Here is an 18,269-nt window from a genome sequence, read left to right as displayed (position 1 = left end):
GAAATCCATTCTAAGATGTTTTATATTTGGACTATGATTTATAATTCTCTAAAAAATTATTGTCTCAATATTTTAACAACTATTCTTTGGCTATATGAAAAAATATGTCTATATCTTTGTTTTACATTTTTGATGGTAATAGTATTTGAATTTAGGGCCTCATGGTTGCTAAGCCAGCATTTTATCCCCTTACCCTCCCTCCCCCTTTTTTTGGTGCCTGTCCTGGGGCTAACCTCAGGACTCAGGCACTGTCCCTGAGCTTTATTCTCAAGTCCAGTGCTCTACCACTTCAGCCACTTCAGCTCCACTGCTGGCTTTGTGGTGTTTGATTGGAGATAAGAGTCTCACAGGCTTTCTTGCTTGGGTTGGTTTTGTACCTCAATCCTCAGCCCTCAGTTACCTGAATTGCACAGATTAGTAATGAGCGACCAGTACCTAGCTTCTCCCAGTTTTTTGAGCTCAGCCTCTAGCTCTTTTGTGTTTTAGGTATTTTGTAGGTAGATTTTGGATTTTTTCCCAGGACCAACCTCAGATTATGATTCTCCTACTTTAGGTCTCCCAGGAAGAAGTCCATGTTACCCCACTTGGCTTGGTGATTGAAATGGGGGCCACACTACACTCTTCAATCTCTGTCTCCCTTGTAGCTGAGATTATAGGTATAAACCACTTCTCCATTACTAGAAATAAATCCTTCCTTTTGATTTCATTAGACTAATTCAACTTCTTTTTAGTTTTGTTCAAATAGTTAATCTTTAGGCCAGCTGTGCAACAATAACCCTCATAATTCATGTTTTAAAATTTTCATCTTATGTAATTAATTAGGCTGGCTCTGTATCTAATAGTTTTCTCTGGGATTTCTGAATTGTTTTTACCAAGTATATATCCACAGGAATATTTTCACAAAAGTTACATGCAGGGAAAACTTTCTGAATAGAATTCTGACTAGAAATTTTGTCTTTCTCACACTTGAATTTAATAAAGTATTCTAGAGAGAATTATCTTCCTTCCTCAGGGAGGCTTAGTATTAAATAAGACTGACAAGCTATGTAGATGAGAATGTCTTTTCCTAAATATTTTTAGGGATTCTTTCTCTTAATTTTGGATGGGAAGCAGAATAGAGCATATCTGGCTTTGTATCTTTTCCTCAGTCATCAAGGCTTTTCAGTGTGAAGATGTCTTTTTTGTTTTCCATAGTTGGAAAATATCTTCCAAATTCTTGATAATAATAATTTTTGATATATGTCTTATGTCTTCTCATTTGCTAACGTGATTCTCACTGATAGCTGTCATTCTGAGTTCTGAGTTGCTCTTCAGTTTCTTTGCTTTCCTGCTGTGTCTTTAAATTCTGTTATTTTACCATAGACAATTTCATTTTATAAAGTGTTTTAATTTTTAATGGTCAATAATGTTTCTTCTTAGCATGGTGTCAGTGTCTGATGCCTGTAATCCTAACTACCCAGAAAGCTGAGATCTGTGGATTGTAGTTTGAAATCAGCCCAGACAGAAAAATCTGTGAGAGTCTTATTGCCCATTAACCAGCAAAAACCTAGAAGCTGAACTAAGGTTTTAGTGGTAGAGTACAAGCCTTGAGGACAAAAGCTAAGCAATACATTCAGGTCCTGAATTCAAGTTCCATTATCAACATCACAAAAAATTTAATGCTGCTTCTTTGAACACCAACAACCAATCTGTTCTTATTTTATATATTTCTTTCCAAGAACTAACATTTTTTAAGCCACTTTTTCTTCCTCCAGGATACTTTCTTTTCCATGGCTTATTACTTTTGATGAATTTAAGTTATTTCAATTTTGCATAATTGATTTGACTAGCGTAGGTAGCTTTCTGATTTTACTTGCCATCCATTGCCTTTTTAACTCATGTGAGTCTCTGGGTCGATTACTTTCCACATCTTTTAGTTAAAGTAGACTGGTACTCAGTTCACTCTTCTCCAGTTGTCCATGATTGGAAGGGGTTGTCTGCAATTAAATCTCGATGTCAAGTCTAAGAATTTCCAGGACAATTATTTCAGTATGCCAATGAGTATTTCTCTATCTCCACATTTTTATGGGTGCGAGGCTGGTCCTGGGGCTTGAACTCAGGGCCATAGTTCTGTCCCTGAGCTTCTCTGTACGCAAGGCTAGAGCTCTACAATTGAGCCACTGTGCCATTTCCAGGTTTTTCTGAGTAGTTTATTGGATAGTCTCATAAACTTTCCTTCCCGATCCGACTTCAAACTGTGATCCTCAGATCTCAGCCTCTTCAATAGCTAGTATTATACATGTGAGCCATCGGTACCCATGTAAATAACACTTTTAAGTTCCCTTTGGACTTAGACACTTTTCATGACTATAGGACTTTCAACTCATCACTAGATGCGGAAAGGCATCCATGTGTGATGCTTAGGGAAGAACACTTAAAGAAAGAGCAATAGGTAGCACAGAACCCAAACTGGCCAAATCTAGAATCCAAACTAGGAACAAAATTGTCTTAATAACCATAAAATCTTTGAGCCCATTGGTACTGAGTAGCTTGATTAGGAATCCCTTGGTATTTGGATGTTTTTCTCTTCCTGAAGGTAATAGTCCAGGAAGAAAAATTTTCATATATTAATGACAAGTAGTGTTCTAAGGTAATACATACACTTTCCTTGAACACAGTGATCTAGAGAAGAACCAGAGAGATTTAAATCTCCCGTTTGAATAGTTTTGTCAATACATCTTGGAAAATAGTTTGAGGAATGTTGATTTTTGTTTTGCATTGCAAATGAAAATACTTGCATTATTAGGTGTCTAGTCATGTGAAAACAAAATTACAAAATACGATATTATATGTAAAGACATTGAAAATATTGTTTAAGGTAGCTTCGGAGAAGTCCTGTGCAGAGATTCAGGAAAAATTTAATGAATGGAAAGAGCTTCCGTCTTCTCTCTACCATGCTCTGGCCACATGGACTTCAGGGCTTCATTTCTTTCTACTCAATGAGCTTTCGAGTCTGCTTCATAAAATGGGGTTCCTGATGCTCAACTCACAGAAGTATTGGGGAAAGAAAGGGAAATGAGAAATGGAAAATACTCAGTAGGATCATGGTATATTATTAGGGTTTCTTTCTTCTGCATTTTCCACTCTAATTCTTCCTAACATGAAATCTAATTGATAAATCTTTTTAAGTTTCTTAAATTATTGATTGCTTCAAATTGGTTAGAAAGTTTTACAATTTTATGACAATTATTCTATTAAAGCAGATGATCCATGGTGGATCATGCCTATAATCCTAGGTACTCAAGAGACAGAAATCTGAGGATAACAGTTGGAAGCCAGCCTGAGCAAAAAAGTCCCACTGATACTCTTATTTCCTTAACTACTCAATAACTGGAAGTAGTGCTGTGGTTGAAGTGGTAGGGTACTAGATTTGAGTACAAAGAGGCTTTAGGACAGCACCAGACCCTGAGTTCAAGCCCCCACAACTGACAAAAAAGAAATGAACACTATTTAAGCATGAACAAATTTCATGGACAAACTGAACGTAAAGATTAGAAAATCTATGATGGAATTGACATTAAAATATCATATATTATTATACTATAATGCTATATTATAAACAATATTTCCACTATTGTTATTATGATATAATATATAATAAATTATGACATAATGCTATATAATATATTATTATAGAAGTACATATTATAATATATTATATATAATAATTATATATAATGAAATATATTATATAATTATGAATTTTATTATACAGCTATATGATATATATGATGTAATATATGATTATATAACATAGATACTAGATACATATACTATATTATGTAAAATTATATTCTATAATAAGAATAATATATTATATAAGTCATATAAAACATTATAATAGCTTATATAACATAGAGATATATATATGATATACTTACATATCATATAATCATATGATATGATATTCATAGAATCATAACATAATATAGTTTAACATATATGTTGTACTATGCATACAATATATTACATAGACAAATATAATATATAACATGTCATATAATATATTATAGAATATAACATATGAAACAACTATATAATATATATGGTATATGATACATAATATATATCATTTTATCACAAAATTCGATTTCTGTAATGTTAAAAGAACTCAACAAATATCATCATCCAAATAAATATTTTGAGACAGTTTTATTTCCCTTGAAAGAAACCAAAGGAGATGCAAACACTAGTTCACGTGGACAGGCTTGTAATATGAGACATAATACAGGATACGTATTTTCATTAACTGACATAAAAATTATTCTCCACTCTTAACATAATTGCATTTCACAAAACAGCTAAGGGGACAAGCACTGAAAATGATGTTATCACATTTGGATATTGTTGATACAATGTCCTACATCGATACTTACAAATTCATGTATGTTGGAGTAGATTCCAAAGAATGTGCTACACAGACTGACTTCTCTAGAATAACAGGGAGAGTTTTGCTAATTTGGCTGTGAGTATGACAGTTCATCTACAGAGATCCCCAGAGGCATTAGAACCTTAGCAGAAGCTCAGCAGTGGTGGCAATAGAACTAGACATTATTGGAGCAAGACTCAGAACTTTTTAGGTGCTCCTAGCACCAGTTTATTACTAGCTCACCTTTGCACATCAAGACTTTCTTCTACTTCAACCTCTTGTCTCTTCAATGAGGACATTGTGTAGTACAGGAAGATTATTTTACTCTACTCTGGCCAGCACCAAAATTGAGGGTATGTTTATTTTCTGGGGTAGAGGACCATCATCGTTAATCCTCTTCGAAAATCTGCTAGGATTAGAAGATTATTTTTTGGCCAAGTGAAGAGTGCCCATATGCAGGATTTAACAAGTGTTACCTAAATGAGAATCCAGTTTCCTCCTTTCCCTTGGTAGAGGACTCTTACTCTGGGCCCAGATTACATAGTATGCAGGGCTTTATATCCTGCAAAACCCAAGGGAGAATATCTTTGACCAGCCTGTCCAACTGTTGTTTAATCGGAATGAGCCACCACTAGCATTTTCCAGGGTCTAGGATTCCCTAGGTGCATTGTGGCCTGAGCAAGAATTCAGCTGGACCAGCCTTTCCCCAGCTTGCCCTGCATGGCTGCCAGTACCCGCAGTTGCCTGGACTGCAGTGACTTGTGGGGGCTCTGGCACATGTCTGTGTTTGGAAGATCAATGCTCTGTATCCACGCCATCTGGATGGACCTTAATTTTTTTTTTAGTATGAAATCTCACAGCTCATAAATATAGGCTACATTTAAGCATACCGATTTAAGATTCAATTCCATGCCAGCTATCACTTGTGCCAATGGAAGCATTTAACTTTTTGTAGTACCTTTTTCTGTTTCCAGTGTCAATGTACTGCTTAATCGAGAGAGTTTGTTCAAATATACTGGATTATGGACGAATCTCTATGAGTCCTAGATAAATGTTTCAATATTAACACTGATCTGCATATTTTGTCATCTGTGCAAAACCAGGACCAGTGAAGTGGCCTGCCCAATTAAAACTTGGCTCAAACCCTACAAACTCCAAAGATAAGACTGAGCTTCTGGGTGATAACTTGTAATCTTCCAGAAAATCCCACCCATCTCATGAAAGTATACTTGTATATCAAAGATCATATATAGGGAAATTAGTAATAAGAACAACATTCATTGGGAAATTTGTTATAAGAACAGAAAAATATATTGTAAATAATTGAACCATAGCCATGAGAAAAATTATGCCTAGCACTTTTTGAGAATTCCTAACATTCTAAAAAGAAAAAAAAAACGAATCATGGGGTGCATCTAAGCTTACACTAGCAAGGCAATCAAGGCCGTTAAAGCACAAAATTTGGGTTGCCTGGTGTCAAATTGACTTCTGGTAATAGAGTAAATGAAGTCAATTAAGAAACTGCCCTGTGTCTATGTGGACAATTCAGAATACAATTCTGGAGGACATAGCTAGGTGCATATCTCTGTTTGTCCACCCTTCATGAATCTTCATTTACACTGTCCTCCATCAACAGCAGGAGAGTTAGATGACATGAATTTAACATCCCTGGGAAGTTACTTTTCTTGTGGAATTGCACTACCTATTAGCCAGCTGCATTAATGTTTTGAGAACCCAGACTCCAAGAATAACTGATGGAATGTGGCCGGTGTGACATCATGTTACAGAAATGACATCATGTTATTCAGTGAGACAGGACATACCTTCTACTGTCATTAGTTTGATGTATGGAACTAAAATTTCCAGGTGAGGAAGTCAGGATAGTATATTGAAATAAGTCACTGTGGGAGAAAGCTGTGTTATTTCAGTCCACAGCTAAAATCAATGGAAAAACAGTGAGTTGAAGCCATCCTGACCTTTGTTCAGCCAAATTTCCAACATGGACTGTGAGGTTCATTGCTTTACAACTCAACAGAAAAGAGAAAGCCTGGTGTAGGGGATTTGGTGCTTTCTGTGTAGACAGAAATCATGGTTGATTTCAGGCCATCAGTGTGATGTTATTTGTTCCAAAGAAATCTTGCCATTAGCAGCATGTGGAACAGCTAGGAGCCAAGGATAGCCTAGCTCAATCTTTTGTTAAATGCAAAAACGTGAGGAAGTCCATTGGAATCCATAAAAGAAGCTGCCTTTTCAACTCACATAAACACACACTATAAAAGTCATTGTTTGAAGCTAAATATTAAGTTATTCAGTCAAGCAGTTAATGAAACGGACAATAAAAATAAACTGATATGTTGTGGTCTCAATCTTAAGACTAAAAATTATGTTTAGTAAACAAAGAAATACTGTTGGTAATATATGACCTTTTCTCCAAAATAGATGGCAAAATCTGTGTGTGCCTGTGTGCCTGTGTGTGTGTATGTGTGTGTTTGTTTGTGTGTGTGTGTGTGTGTGTGTGTGTGTGTGTGTGTGTGTGTGTGTGTGTGTGTGTGTGTGTACTGATCCTGTCACGTGAATTCAGGACCTGGGTACTGTTCTCAAGCTTTTGTGCTCAAGGCAAGTGCTCTACCACTTGATCCATAGCTTCACTTCTAGCTTTTTTGTAGTTAGAGATAAGAGTCTCATAAACATTTCTTTAATGTGCTGGCTGCAAAGTGAGATCCTCAGATCTTAGCCTCCTCAGTAGGTAAGATTTCAGATGTGAGCCACTGGCACTAGGCTCTGATAAAGATATTTCTATATAGGAGAAATCCATGAGAGTCACAGCTTCTCTGGATTTTGTACTACCATTAATTAATTTTCAAAAAGAAATGCATGAGAGATGATTTGCAGATCTTTTTTCTCACTTGATTTCTAGCACCAATTCTCCAAGGAACAGTGATACCTCTTTATGTAAGCAAAATAATGGGCTCATCATCAAGATAAACAAAAAGCCCATGGATTGGGAGCAGATCTTCACTAGCCATAAAACAGACAAGGGTCTCATATCTAAAATATACATAGAGTTCAATTAATTAAATCCCCGAAATAAAACCTTCAAAGGAACAAGCACCCCATTACTGATTGGGCTCAATAATTAAAAAGAGACTTCTCTGGAGAGAAAATAAGAATAGAAAACAGATATATGAAGAAATGTTCAACATCTCTTGCCATAAAAGAAATGCAAATCAAAATCACCTTGAGTTTCTACCTCACCCCAGTTAGAATGGCCATTTTCAAGAAAACTAATAATAGTAGATGCTGGTGGGAATGTGGCCAAAAGCGAATGTTACTATACTGTTGATGGAATTGTAAAGTGGCTCAACCACTCTGGAAAGCATCATGGAGGTTCCTCAAAAGATTAAACATATAAATCCCCTATGATTCAACAATCCCACTCTAAGCATTTATCCAAATTATCACAAGCAAGGCCACACAAAAGCTCCCATCACATTGCAGTATTATTGACCATAGCTAAGATATGGAACCAACTCAGATGCCTTTCAATAGATGAATGGATCAAGAAATGTGGAAGATATGCACATTGTAATTCTAGACTTCCATCAGAAAGAATGACATTGTCCCATTTGTAAAGAAATGGAAAGACTTGGAAAAAATCATTTTAAGTGAAGTGAGCCAGACTCCCAAAACATAGGCTCCATGGTTTCCCTCATTTGTAACAATTAGTTTATGTCTAGGATAGTTCCTAGCCCAGGAACACACTAGATCAGTAGCTATGGACATAGGACCTTATAAAATGATGCCTATCAAAATGAACTCCAAGATATAGAAACAAGAGATAGTTTTTGTGTTGAATTTGCTGTTATCAATGTATTAAATCAAGTTCTTTCTTCTTCTTTTCTTCTTTTTTTCTTTTTCCCTTTGGTTTATCCCTCGTCGCCAATGATTTTGATTCTGGTACACCTGCATCTGGTATATACATTTATCTGATTTGGGGAAGGGAATTGAAATAACAAAATGGTGAACCAAGGACAAAGGGTGAACCAACGCAACAATGATACTCACAAGACACTATGTTGGAAATGAACTGTACAACTTCAGGGGATAGGGGATGGGAGGGAAAGTAGGAGAAAAATGAGGGAGGGTAGCAATGATTGACAAGAAATATACTCATTACCTTACTTATGTAACTGTAACCCCTGTCTGCAACACCTTTGCAACAAAATTAAATTAAATTTTAAAAAATGGGCTCATAATGTTTGTGTAATTTTCCTAATTGGGAATTAAGAGAGAAGACAGAAGATTAGTTTTATTCTGAAGGTCCAAAACATACTCTTCCATTCTACCTTACTGTCTACTAATTGATATATTTTTAAAACATAAAAAATGTGTTTTAAACAAGAACTATCCTTTCACTAAGCCCCTATGAATGCTTCCTCTACTATGCTTAGGTATCCTTCTGGTTCATCCTTTGAGATAAGTCCCTTGGAGCTACTTCTAACGCACTTTTTATTATGATTTTATTTGTTATTAAAGAGGATTTGTATATTGAAGAGTTCATGATTGGTGAGAACCTGTGGGAGTTTAGCATGCAGTTAAAACTATCAGCCTCACATTTTGGAAAGCTCTGCATATTGATAATAACTGCCACAGGCATTTTTTAGCAGTAAAGTACAGCACTTAGCTTATAATGATAGCTAATAGAAATATTCCCCAATAAATAAGATGGAGAACAGCGATTTTTCTCTCCTGGAGCTTGTGGGCAATCAAGGAAAGCGTTTGGATAGACTTAACGCCTATAGCATTATGAATTACTTTTCCTAATGAGGATGAAGAGCTTTTAAAGACTATGTTCAGAAGGCATCTATTACTAGGGCAAACTTAATTTAATAAGTGCTCATGGCTTTTGCAGCAAATAAAACTCAGTTGACTATAACCAGAGGTGCTAGAGTTGTGGCGGAGGGACTGCTGGCTAGGAATGTAGTAGAATAGAGCACCATGAGTAGTGGGATTAATTCATCTCTAGTAACTTTTAAAGCAGATGATCTTTATTTCAGTGGGATCATGTGGAGATTGTATGTCCATCTTTGTGAAAATGATGCTGAAGTATGTTTTCAATCACTGGAGTTTGATTACTTGGGTGCAAAACTTGGCATTCTAACTACATATGGGTCTGAGAACTGAGGATTGCAGTTTGAAGCCATCCAGGGACAGGAAAGACTGTGAGACTCTTCAAGAAACTACCTAAAAATAAGTTGCTCATGGGGGTAAAACACTAACCTTGAGCAGAAATGCTCAGAAACAGAGCCCAGACCCTGAATTCAAACCCCAGGGCCTACACACACACACACACACACACACACACACACACACACACACACACACACACACACACACACACACACACACACACATACACACACACACATGCATGCAAAAGTAACTCAGCCAACATCATTGGGAATGAAGGGAACAGTGTCAAAGATCTTGAAGTATTGAATAATTCTTTCCTGAGAGAATTTATATAGAATTTTTACCCAGGGTTGGTTTAGACCATGAGAATGTATAGAGATTGGTAAAGAAGAAGGGATTACACAATACAACAAACAAACAACAACAACAAAAAGCACCAAGTCTTTTATACAGCTACAGTGCTGCAGATTTGACCTTTAGTTGTCAATCCAAAGTCATAAGAAATGTTATGTTGCGTCCACAAGGTAGCGCTCCTGATACCACCGTAGGATGTAGAAATGTTTTTGGAAAGGTCACAATAAAAACATGTTATTAAGATGTATGCCAAGAATGACAGAAATGATATAGAACTAAAATGTCCAAATTCTCATGCCAGAATTAATATTTTCCTTCCATGATATTTTATGTTAGGTTTCAGCAGTAAAAGAATAATTCCTTTCACAAATATATACATATGAACATAAAATCATGCATGAACTAAAAATTAACTTTGAAAATAGCCTGTCACTTGAGCTTTACCCTAATTATTTTCAAATAAAGTCTCACATTTTTTCCCCAGCCCACAATTCGCAATTATGTTGATGGCCTCCTGCATTGCTAGGATTACAGATGGGTTGAGATGGAATCTGGCTCCTTTCTTATAGCAAGTCTTAAACCATGATAATCCTGACCTCTGCCTCTTGAAAAATTGGGATAGCAGGCATCTGCTACCAAACTTGGACTGATTAACTTTTCCACAAAACCATGTTCTACATAGATAAAATATTTCTGAAACCAGACATTAGGTAAAGGAAACCTGATATCCTATTAATGATATCATTATTGTAGTCTAACTTAGGTAAATGAAACCTGATATCCTACTAATGATATCATTAGTGTAGTCTAACTTGGTTGGTGAATAGATCCCAATATTTATAAAGAATGAAGTACACTTGATGTGTAATGTTTTTGACCCTATATTTGCACAGACCAGGTTAAATGCATTGTGGTTCAATAATTTAGGATTCAGACTCTGGGGTCTCTACCAATTTCAAATATGGCTTCTCTGGACTCTTCCATTTTTAAGGGAAATTAAGATCATTCTAGAAATCATCTTTATTCTAACTGCTAAGTAAAAGGAAGTGAGTGTAAGAAAAATTTCTCAGATCAGAGTTTTACAGGCCATATGTTCAAAGAGTATTGAGCCAAGGGTGTTGAATCAAGGATATTGAAAACACAAGGAAATAGTGTCATTTTCAACAAATGTCTCGAAAAACAGACTTGGAATTTCAAATCAGGCAGTGTACTGAAGAAGCAGACAAGCTTTTCCTCATTTAATGTTAAATTACAAGATTAGGAAATCATCTGTCCTCTTTCAAAACATAGGGGTTATCTAAAATACATCTTTTCTAAAAAGGTAAAAAATCTTGTGGGGTGCCAATGGCTCATGCCTGTAATCCCAGCTACTCAGGATGCTGAGATCTAAGGACAAAACTTAAAGCCAGCCCGGGTAGAAAAATACATGAGAATTTTATCTCAAATTAACAACACCACCACGAACAACAGCAAAAATAGTCATGACTTTTAAGAAACTAAATTGCTATTTCCCTACAAAGCAATGATTTAGGTTTACTAATCTAGTATTACTAGTACGTTTAGAGAACATAATTGGCATGAAAAACAGCTAACTATACATCTTGTTTCTTGAATGAGTGATGTTTTAAACACTGTCATTTATTCAAATGAATACTTAGGTTGACTTTTCAAAATAAATGCAATTTTATCTCCTTTCAGAACAAGTACTTTCCCTGCAATTAAATGTAGTAGTATACTCAGGTATTTAAAAGCTAAATGTTTGTTATGTAGCTCTACATATTCAGAATGGCATGCCTTTTCTATTTGTAAATGTGTTACCTCTTGGATTTTTGCTTCATTAATATAAATTATTTCATGAAGTTGTTGTGAAGTTTCAAGTAAAAAGTATTGTCAAATTATTGCCTGAATTCTAAATTTTAAATCTAACAATTTTAGCCTTTGATTATATCATTCAATGTCTCTTTAGAGCAATTAAAACTAAAATAAATACCACTTTTTCAACATTTCACTCACATTGTAAATAATATTAACATAGCTGACATAGAGACTAATTATTTCAAACTCACCATATTTGATTAATTTAGTGTGAAGAATGTAGAGAGTAGAAGGTCATAATATTAAATAATATTTACACTTAATACTAACTTCTGTAATCAGACAAATCATGCCTGTAAACACTAACTTACATAAGATAATATTCAAACAAAATTATCTGTTTTCCTGTCTCCCACAAGGAAGAGTGAGGTGCTGGAGTATATTAAATGAAAGCACTCTAAAAGAGAGTCTTTAGGAAATGGAAATTTGTAACGTGAGGATGGGATTATGAGCACGTTCTTCTTGGCTGAACAGGAATTCTCGTTTTTACAGTATTTTCTAACCTTTAATCACTCAGGGAAATCCACAAAATTTGAAGTTCATATGAAGGAATTACATTCCTAAAAGATGTGGGAACCCTGCTCAAAAGTTCGGTCTCATGACTAGTTCTTTGTGCTTGCTGGCTGATCTATTTCTCTATCGTATGTTTCATATTATTAAGCATATTAGTAATTCAGCTGTGAATACATAGCAGGAGACTCCTGAAATCACAGCTATTGCTGGGTAATATTCAGGAGAGAGGAAAAAGATTATATTACTCTACAATTCCTCTCTTTGGCCTTCAATATACCAATTAATTGTCAAAAGAATCATGTAATATGTTAGTTTATATTTCTCTTTTTTTATTTTATTTTATTTTTTTATTTTTTCCGGGGTCGCGCCGGGCACGCGGCGGCGACACGCCAAGAGAGCACAACGCCCCGGATCTGGGACCAGGGCGGGGACAAAGCCACAGGGCTCGAGATGGAGGAGACGATGTGGGCAAGCCTCTGGCAAGGCGAGCAGGAGGGAGGCGCGGGAACCCAGGACACAGGACAGCATCGCATAGGCACGCGAGGCGGCACCCAGCGGGAGGAGACAACGTCACGCCGGCTTTGGGCCCTCTGATGGCCAACTCCCGAGCGAGGGACGCACGCGGGAATCTCACCACCACTGCCCCCGTGGCGTACCGGCGGTCCCGCTGGCAGGAGCCCTCGCGTCGTGAGCAAAACCGATCCGGGAAGACCCTTCAAAAGCCACCACCGCCGCGACGACGTGCCTCCCCCACACCGGGAGAGCAGCCTCAAGAGCCGAGCGCCGTCCCCCCCCCCCAAGAGAACACCACACACGCCCAACTCGACCGTCCGCTGGTGGCCGGCCACCAAGGCCAAACCGGTGAGGATCGCGGAAGGCTGATGCGGGTGAGGAGGGCATGCCAGAAGCACAATAAGAGCAGCGGGGAGGGTCATCGGTTCGGGTCACCGGGGTGAGAGGCAAGCGAGCGAGCGGCCACCCCCCCACGGGCGGGTGGCGCAGCCGCAAACCAGCGGGGAGGTGAGACCTTTCCGGGCACAGCCGGCAAGCCAGGGAAACGAACGCGGGATCTCACCACCCCCAACTCCTGGGCGGTCCCGCGCAACGCCTGGGACACCGAGCCGGCCGACCAGCAGACCGGAAACCCCCACCGCGGCAGCGGCGGGCCCCCCCAAAAGAGGCCCTAGAGGGAAAAGGCAGCTCGCACACACCTCAAAGACCCCGTGAATGCCCGCGGAGCCGCCCGCGCCAGCAGGGCCCCACCGCATCCATCCACACCGACGGGCACGGCACCCATCATCGACCGCCTCTTTATTGGCCGCGTGAGCAAGGGCCCACACACACCGGGATCCTCGGCTCCGGAGGGCCAGAACCCCCTGAGCGGCACACCACCACGGGCACGGCGGCCCCGGAACACCGCGGGGCCCGGCGCCCGCACGGCGCCATCGTCGCCAACGGGCGGCGGCCCACACAGAAGCTCGGGAACAGCGTCGCCAGGGGCCGGAGGGGGAGGGGGACGGGACCCCCAAAAACCCCACGGCACCCCAAGCACGAGGCCAGGAAGCCACACACCACACGCCCTCGCATCGCGACCCAGCACAGGCTCCACGCTCCGCCACTCGACACACCGCACGCGAGGCAGGGGCGGGGACGGATCGGGAACGTCCTCCACTCACCACACCAGACGATGGCCCGGGAGAGGCCCCGCGGGACCCTCCCCCAGCTCGGAGGGGGGAGGCGCGGGCACGCAGTTACCAACGCGGGCAGCCACTAATACTCAAAAGCGGGACAGGGAGCGGCAGGGCCTCGGGAGCCCATCTGGGGGGGGCCGCCAACCCGGCAGCGAACGCCGCCTCCCGAATGAGGATCACTAGAGAACCTCTCCTCACTCTGAGGGTGGCCCGCACCCAACCCCAATGGGAACCCCACCGGGACCAGCACACATCAAAGGCGTCCATCCTTCCCACCACGGGTGGCAGGGAGGGGTGGGGCGGGGGGGGGCGTCTGCGGCAGCAGCAACACCAACCCTGGTCGGTTGGCCTTGCCGTGCGGGGCCAGAGCAAGGTCAGCGGCCGACCAGGCCCGCCATCGGAAGCGGCAGGTCGGGGGAGTTGGAGCTAGGGGCGATAGGGAAAAAAAAAAAAAAAAAAAAAAGAGCCACGGAGGTCGGAGGAGCCCAATGGCAGAACAGGGATGCCACACATGCACAGGCAAGGCAGGACTCGCCCCCCACCTTTTTCCTCCTCAAGCCGGCCACGGCCTATTTCTCTTTTTAAGTAGGATTAAGCAAATGTTTTTCGCAGTAAAAAGTGATGACTGTAGTATCAGAGCTCTGATATGAGCACCTTATCCCTAACAAGTAATTCTCTAAGGGCTGTAAATATGGAAGCCACACTAAAATTCTCTCTCTCTACACACACACACACAGACACACAGACACACACACACACACAGACACACACACACACAGACACACACACACACACACACAGACACACACACACACACAGCTGCGACCCGGACACATCAGAAATCAGTTCAATTCCTTTGTAATGATAGTTGATTGATGTTTGCTCCATTGGTCTTTATTTTCTTGAGGATCTTGCCTGGACCTGCATCTTTCTCTGAAATCAAGTCCCTTGCTCTTAGTGTAATGTGTGTCTATTTATTCATAGTATGTTTGTAGCTGCTTCAGGCCAATTAACAGTACCGTTAATATGGTATCCTCACACTTGTCATTCAAGTCAAACTCCATGAATTCATACTACTATTCCAAAGTACTAAAGTTTATTCAATCTAGAAACCACAAATATACCCACCTCGTTATTTTAGTAGCAATTGACATCATGAAAGTAGAAGAATATTGATCAGGAACTGAGGTAAGAGGACAGAAGTATATGGGAAAATGTAGAATACTAGATGAGTATTAGAGATATAAAATCATTTTCCATAGGCTAATTTATTGTAAACTTGTCTTTGTATATTGAAATCTCAATTTAAATATACTGTTTTCCAGATTCTTTGCTTACCTATCACTTCTGATCACACATCCTCTTAATAAATTTTATAGTATCTTTGAATAAATCACATGATTTGCAAGGACTTATCATCTTAAGGAAAGACTGTCGGCTTCTACATCTTTCGTTCTATGTGACAAACCCTTATTTTGTGTGTCCTGTTTGCTGAATAAATGTATTCCTGGAAACACGATACTGACAGCAAATCTGGGTGTAATTTTCATTTTTAAAATTTGAAATATGATATAAAGTTTGTTGAGATTAATCATTTTCTAAAAATGAGTGATATCTATGAACACTAATATTTTGGTGCCTTTAATTAAATTGAGACTATATGTGGTACAGTAGTTCTTGGGTCCAATTGATTGACGATTAGATTATTCATGTATAAACATGTGCATTGCACATCTATATTTTTATATATAAAATAGTCCCAACGGATATACTTAAAGTGACAAAGGGGGGATTGTCTTCATATTCCATACTTTGCATTTATTTCAGTAAAAGTACTAGAAGTACATAATGTTTACTGGAGCAATATAAAAGATTAGGACATATTTCAAAAGAGCATGGATTTATTGATTAAAACAGAAAAGAGTAAAATCGTCAGGTTTCTTGCTTAAGATTGCATAAATTTCATATGAATGTAGCTCAAGATGAGACTCAAATATAAATTCATATTAATATTAATGAGATTTTCATCACAATATAAGCAATATAGGTATTTTAAGGAATTGGTACAAATTCAATGCAATACCTATCAATATTCCAACCTCATTCTTCAGAGAAATAGAAGAGGAATCCAAAACTTCATATGGAACAATAAAAGACCCCAAATAGCAAAAATGATCCTCAACAGAAGGAACAGTACTGGAGGAATATCACTACCAAATTTCAAACTCTACTACAAAGCCATGGTAATCAAACCTGGTTTGTACTGGCACAAGAACAGACCTCAGGACCAATGGAATAGAATTGAAAACCCAGAAATGAACCGACAGAACTATAGCCAGTTAAGCTTCAATAAGGTAGCTAAAAAAATAGAATGGAAGAGATAGCCTCTTCAGTAAATGGTGCTGTAAAAATTGGTTAACTACTTGGACAAAACTTAACCCAGATCCTTATACATCACCCTGCACCAGAATCAACTCCAAATGAATCAAAGACCTCGGAGTCAAAGCAGACACTCTAAAAATATTACAGCATGGAGTAGGAACAACCCTAGGACTCCGTGGCACAGGCTAACATTTTCTTAATAGAGACCCAGAAACACAACAAATCAAAGAAAGGTTGGACAAATAGGATTGCATGAAATTGCAGAGCTTCTGTTTGGCAAAGGTCATAGCTACCAAGATCAATAGGAAGACATGGATTGGGAGAAGATCTTCATTAACCATACAACGGAAAAGGGTCTCATATCTGAAATATACCTGGAACTCAAAAAGTTAAATTCCCCAACAACAAATCCTCAAAGAAACAACTGCCCAATAAATAAGTGGGCAAAAGACTTAAAGAGAAACTTCTCTGAAGAAGAAAGAAAGAGGGCCAATAGACAAATGAAGAAATGCTCAAGCTCTCTAGCCATAAAAGAAATGCAAATCAAAACAACATTGAGAGACCACCTCACTCCAGATAGAATGGCTGTAATCAAGAACTCTAATAACAATAGACTCTGGAGGGGATGTGTACAGAAGGAAACCTTACTGCATTTTTGGTGGGAGTGAAAATTTGTTCAACAACTTTGGAAAGCAGTATGGAGGTTCCTCAGAAGACTCCAATTAGAACTCCCCTATGACCCAGCAATCCCACTTTTGGGCATTTACCCAAATGTTCACAAACAAGACCACACAAAAGCTACTGTCATGACTATGTTTATTGCATCATTATTTACCATAGCTAAGATATGGAACCAACCCAGATGCCCCTCAGTAGATGAATGGATCAAGAAAATGTCCTATATATACAGAATGGAATTCTATACCTCCATCAGAAAGAATGACATTGCCCCATTTGTTAGGAAATGGAACGACTTGGAAAAAATTATCTTCAGTGAAGTAAAACAGGCCCAAAGTTACATAGGTCCCATGGTTTCCCTTATTTGCAATAAACAGTATATGTCTGAGTCAAGCAGAAAAGGTTAGATAAGTTGATGTTAGGGAAATGAGCCCTAAGATACATAGTCAAATGTTTTTTTTCTTTCATTCAAATGTTTCTAACACATTTATATTATTATTTCTCTATTGGTTTGTATGTCCCTCCCCTATGGTATAACCCCTTCTTTCACTGTATTTGATGGCGTTATAATTTGTAGAGGGTAAGGTACAAAACAAATCATTTAAATAGGGATACAGGTAGACCCATTGCAACAATGAGATGTACAAGGAGTTATGTCAAAAACAAACTTTGCAACCTTGGTGGGGGGAGCAGGGAAGGAGGATTGGGTGGGGGGAGGAGAAAAAGATGGGGGGCGGAGGGAGAATTGGAAGGAATGGGAAGAGGATAAAAAGGAGGAGGCTACAATGCTTGATTAGAAATGTACTCAAATTGTCCATGTAATTGTAACCACTCTGTACAGTATTTTCACAAAATAAAAAAGAAAATAACAGCGGAAAACAATTCAACATGCAGGTATTATGATTTTATAATACTAATATGAAAGAAATGGAGGTTTAGCCTTTCTGAAGAAGAAAGTTTAGCTAGTAGTTTCAATGAAACCATCAGTTGTAATGAGACTAATGTCTTTTATTCCAAGATATCCAAGCCTACTATACTCATCTTATGATGAGTAAATAAGTAATTACTTTAATTACCTTTGCTTAATATTAATTTACTTGTAGCAAATAGGTTAAAATGTCTGCTGTATGTCTTTCAATGTAATAATATACATTTCATATTATTACTGTCACTTC

This window comes from Dipodomys merriami, unplaced genomic scaffold, assembly GCF_024711535.1.
Source record: "Dipodomys merriami isolate MVZ:Mamm:240054 unplaced genomic scaffold, mDipMer1.0.p SCAF_199, whole genome shotgun sequence".
Lineage (NCBI taxonomy): Eukaryota > Metazoa > Chordata > Mammalia > Rodentia > Heteromyidae > Dipodomys > Dipodomys merriami.
This window is presented reverse-complemented; position numbering follows the sequence as displayed.